The sequence below is a fragment of the Penaeus japonicus genome, unplaced genomic scaffold (genome assembly GCF_977035675.1).
Source record: "Penaeus japonicus unplaced genomic scaffold, GWHDUDI00000001_assembly GWHDUDI00000013, whole genome shotgun sequence".
In the NCBI taxonomy this organism is placed as follows: domain Eukaryota; kingdom Metazoa; phylum Arthropoda; class Malacostraca; order Decapoda; family Penaeidae; genus Penaeus; species Penaeus japonicus.
In genome coordinates, this window is record NW_028234415.1 from 24,467,116 (window position 1) to 24,472,115 (window position 5,000).

The window sequence follows — 5,000 nt, forward strand, 5'->3', positions numbered from 1 at the left end:
TATATGTATATATATATGTATGTATGTATGTATATATATATATATATATATATATATATATATATATATATATATATATATATATATTCATCCTTTTATCTATCATTATATCTTTATGTGGGAGGGGGTTTACGTGCGTGCATATATGTATACCGAGAGTGAGAGAAGGGGAAGGGAGAAGAAGAATATGAGTTACATCGGGAGACAGAAGGAGACAAGTAAAACGGAATCATGATAGGTACAGTTGCGAGTATCGAATCCCCTTTCAATTTGTTCATGTCTATTCTTAAAAGTGCCTATGTTATCAGTGGATGGTTGATTATGTGGTAAAAACAGTACATATGAAAATAAAATCTTCACCAATCACATACGACGAACATCATTCACTTGGCTTATTAATTAAAGTGGGTGCCGGAACTCATTTCCGCAAATGTACAAACGCACACACACACACACACACACACACACACACACACACACACACACACACACACACACACACACACACACATACACACACACACACACACACACACACTTGTCCATGGAAACGTGAGGAATGACCCCCAGATCCCCGCGAACCCGTGTCACGCCTCATCCCATGACGTGTACAAGGAGCCCCGAACCGGAGTGTACAGGAGGCGAACGGCGAGAAGCAGCAGATACTTACGCCCTGCGAGGTACGACGGCGCGGGTGTCAGCAGGAGGCAGCGGGACATGGAAAAGAAACAAGCATACTGTTAGCAAGGTAATATATGCAGTGCGATAACCCGTGCTGTCAACAAGTCGTCACGACACCTTAAGTTACAGCAGCGGGGTGACGGACCGGGGCTCTCCGAGCCGCACTGGTGGCTAACACTCCCCGGCATGTTAATGCTCTGTCCAGACAACTGAACATTCCCGTGACAGCCATTTGCTTGATAAACTCGGGTCTTCCTTTAGGGCTCACTACTTGACACCTCGTCTCGCGGCTGACAACGGACTATGCCTTTTTTCTCGAGATTTTTAGACTTAAAAATGGGGGTAAAATTTGTGTTGGCAAGAAAAGATAAGCATCATTAAAAATTTACTCCAGCATATCTTACATTATTTATTCACACACATATATATGGGTTAATATGATAAATCAGTGACCTAAATTCAGACCGTAAAAATAATCCAAAAAATTACAAGATAATACTATATCAATATCTATCCTATTACTTAGGAAACACAATACTTAAGTAAAACAACTTATATGAGCATATTTAAAAAATGTAACAAAACATAAAAAAACACTATGCTTGAGACTATGATTAGTTTAAATATCATAAAAAAGGAGATAAGAAAGCCAATACTGCAGAAGTCCAAAGATAGCCATCTTGAATACACAATGTAAAGTGTATGTACAAATATACAACCCAAAGGGTGAAGGTGTCTGTAAGACACAGCAAAGGGCTTAAGTTCTTTGGGGTGTATGACAAACAAGTAAAAACAAGTATACTGGTGCATCAAGAGGTACAATATGAATATGATATGTGCATCAACAGATAGATCAGGATATTTACAGTAAATTCTACAATAGTTGTGCTCTGCCTACAGCTTTAAGGACAGTTTGAAAAAGTAATATGATATGAGAACACACATATTAGCATGTTCAATGATACAATTTCAACACTATAAAAAATAAAATAATACAAAAAAGACAAAAAACGGACTAAAACAAGCTAAGAGAAGAAGCACAATAAATATTGCAGCAGTTGCAGCGCCGGTTACAACATGCAATCAAAAGTTTTAAAGCGTCATTGCCCCCCGAAATAGAACCCTGCTTGCGAGCGCCGCCGGCCACAGGTTTCATTACTGCCTAAGAGAATAGTATTAGCGGCACATCATGTTTTAATTAAGATAAGCAATGTTCGTTGCATTAACCAAACAGTCGTCAGACAAGTCGATAACTGACTTACAGTCCTGAATACAAATAACTATAAATTCCACCTCTCTTTAGGTCCTCTTCTCGCACTCTTTTCTTACTCTGTCTCTTAGTCGTTGTGTCTTCCTCTCTCTCCTCCTTTTCTCCATTATCATTATCATCCCTATTCCTCCGATATTTCTATTTACTTTTACTCTTATTCCTCCAACATTCTACTCCTCCTCTGTTTCACTTTATCTGTCTACATGCGTAATACTTCCGTTTTTCGTTTTTCTCCCTTGCACTTACACTTAATGATGATGATGATAATGATGATGATAATGATGGTGATGATAATAATAATGATAATAACAACGACAATAATAACCATTAATAACAATAAAACAAATAATAATGATCATTACTGATTATGATATCATTACTAATATCAATTATGATGATGGTGGTAATAATGATGATGATGATGATGATGGTTATAATAATAACACTGACAGTAATAGCAACAGTAATGAAAATAAAAATATTTATTATTACTAATATATTACTATTACTACTACTACTACTACTAAAATGATGATGGTGATGATCATAATAATAACAGTAACAGTAATAATAAAAATATGAATATCAATTATCATTGTTATCATTACAATAATAATTACAGTACTAATCATTAACAACACTAATAAATGACGATACTGAAATGATGGTTAATACTGCTACTATCAGTGCTCATATAGAAACATTTATTTGATACTAGCACTTTTCACTAAAATGATGATGATAATAATAATAATAATAATAATAATAACAATAATAATGACAATAAAAAAGCATTTAATGAGGTAATAAATATGAGAATTACATAAAACTCTCAAATTTCAGATAAGTTTCATGTGGTTATGCTTAGAATTATCCAGTCATGCAACGGGCGCATTTTATACAGGCACAATACTGTCAATGATCATACAGATCCCCATAAATTCCCACGTGAACGCACGGAACCTACGAGAAAGCAGGAATGCACGGAGAGGTCAGCTATCCCAGATCTGGGGGGATAGAGCGGCGAACGCACAGGTAGATCGGGACAAGTAGGTCGGGTCGAGTAGGTGGTAGAGCCGATGAGCGGACCCAAACCTAAAGTAGCCTCGGAGGCCCAGTTATCGCTCGGACTCCGGGGGGTGGATCAATCAAGTGATAGCCGGGCCTCCTCCCCCCGTCTCCACCTGGCTATCATATCAATTATCGCCTGGTCGTCAGCCTAATCAAATAACTCGGCAGGTAGCAGGCGCAAGAAAGTCCGTCTCCAGCGCCGCTAGGAAATTGAAAATCCCAGAGGAAGGGTTGAGCTAATTGAAGGCTCGGCCACGAGGGACGAAGATAAGCGGAGTGTTTAACTGCACTCATCTCGGCGCGGGGAGCGAGGCGCACCATGTTATTAGCGAGCCAGGTGGGAGGTGCGCCGCCACCACGCCCGCCCACCCGCACCTGCACTCGCCAACACGCCCATTCGCCCAAGTCACTTGCCGCTGCTAAGCCAAGGAGAGGGTGGGGTGGGGGGGGGAGCTTGAAATGTTCGGCACATCTGTCCACACTGACGACCGCCCCACGATCGCCTACTCTTGATTCTTAATTAACGGATGTATATCAATAGACACACTCGTCGCTGCTCTGCCTGGCAATCCGGTCGATCTTGCCTATCCGGCAATTCTACAAAGGTAGCAGCAGTATCCAAGGACCTCGTCTGATTATGTTCTAGCGTCCTTCGCAGCCAAGTAGTGCCTAGGATGCCGTGCAGCGCGGGCCCGTGTCATACAAGGGGCGGCGTGGTAGTACACGGGTTGGCACTCGGCGTCCCCGAGAGCAGGCTCCCGACATCTGTCTGCCTGAGAAACGACACAAAGTGGCACCACACTGGCTCCTTGCTACACGCATTATGAGCCCGTGCCAACAACCTTTGACACAGCTCCTTACTGGAGTACTACACCGGCGCCCCTTGCTACACATGGTATAAGCGATGCCCGACATCTTGTGACAGGCTGTTGTCTCCGGGCGAGAACATTGCCGGCACTTGCTATACATGTTCTCAGCGCTTGGCTACGGCGGCTCACACGGCTGCTACCGGCCCTGCACGGGGCGATCCATGGCCGCCGGCCTTAATAAGCTAAAATCGCTCTCGCATCACACGCAAAAGGCAGCGACGCCTCGTCATTCTCAAAGCTGATCCATCGACATCTGAAGTGGCTATTTTAACCCGGCCGAACGAACATCCTTGGTACACTGAGAGCGCATCATTTTCCTCACTCGGACACACAATCCTACTAACGCCGGAGGAATCATCGAAAATTCATTAACAACACGAGAACGAACAACAGACACCGAATATATACCGTTGCACCTCGGAATTACCTCCATTACGCTGCTCTTGATGAACATAGGCCAAATTCCATATGCAGCAACAGCAAGCCACACTAACTTGTAGTCTTTCACACATTTCTACGATAAGTGCACCTGTCGTGATTTTAACTTTAAATTAACTATTGCAAAGTTCATTACTGTCAACTTCGAAAATAATATCCCAAAATACAAGCACAGAAAATTAGTATAATTTAAAAGTTTTATTTAAGTTGGCAAACAACAATTAAAGTAACAATGCCTTTCTGAGGTCTGTATATCAGGATGTGTGAAGATAAAGATAAATAAAGAAAAAGGGAGAGATTGAAGAAAGGAGGGTCATACGGAGAGAAGAAGGGAGAACGGGGAAGGAAGGTGGGAGAAAGGGAGAGAAAGAGGGAGGTAAGAAAAATCCGAGAGCGCAAGACAAAAAGAGAAAGAAAATAAGAGAGAGAGAGAGAGGGAATGAAGGAGGGAGAGTAATCGATAGAGAGAGAGAGAGAGAGAGAGAGAGAGAGAGAGAGAGAGAGAGAGAGAGAGAGAGAGAGAGAGAGAGAGAGAGAGAGAGAGTAATCGATAGAGAGAGAGAGAGAGAGTAATCGATAGAAAGAGAGAGAGAGAGAGAGAGAGAGAGAGAGAGAGAGAGAGAGAGAGAGAGAGAGAGAGAGAGAGAGAGAGAGAGAGAGAGAGAGAGAGG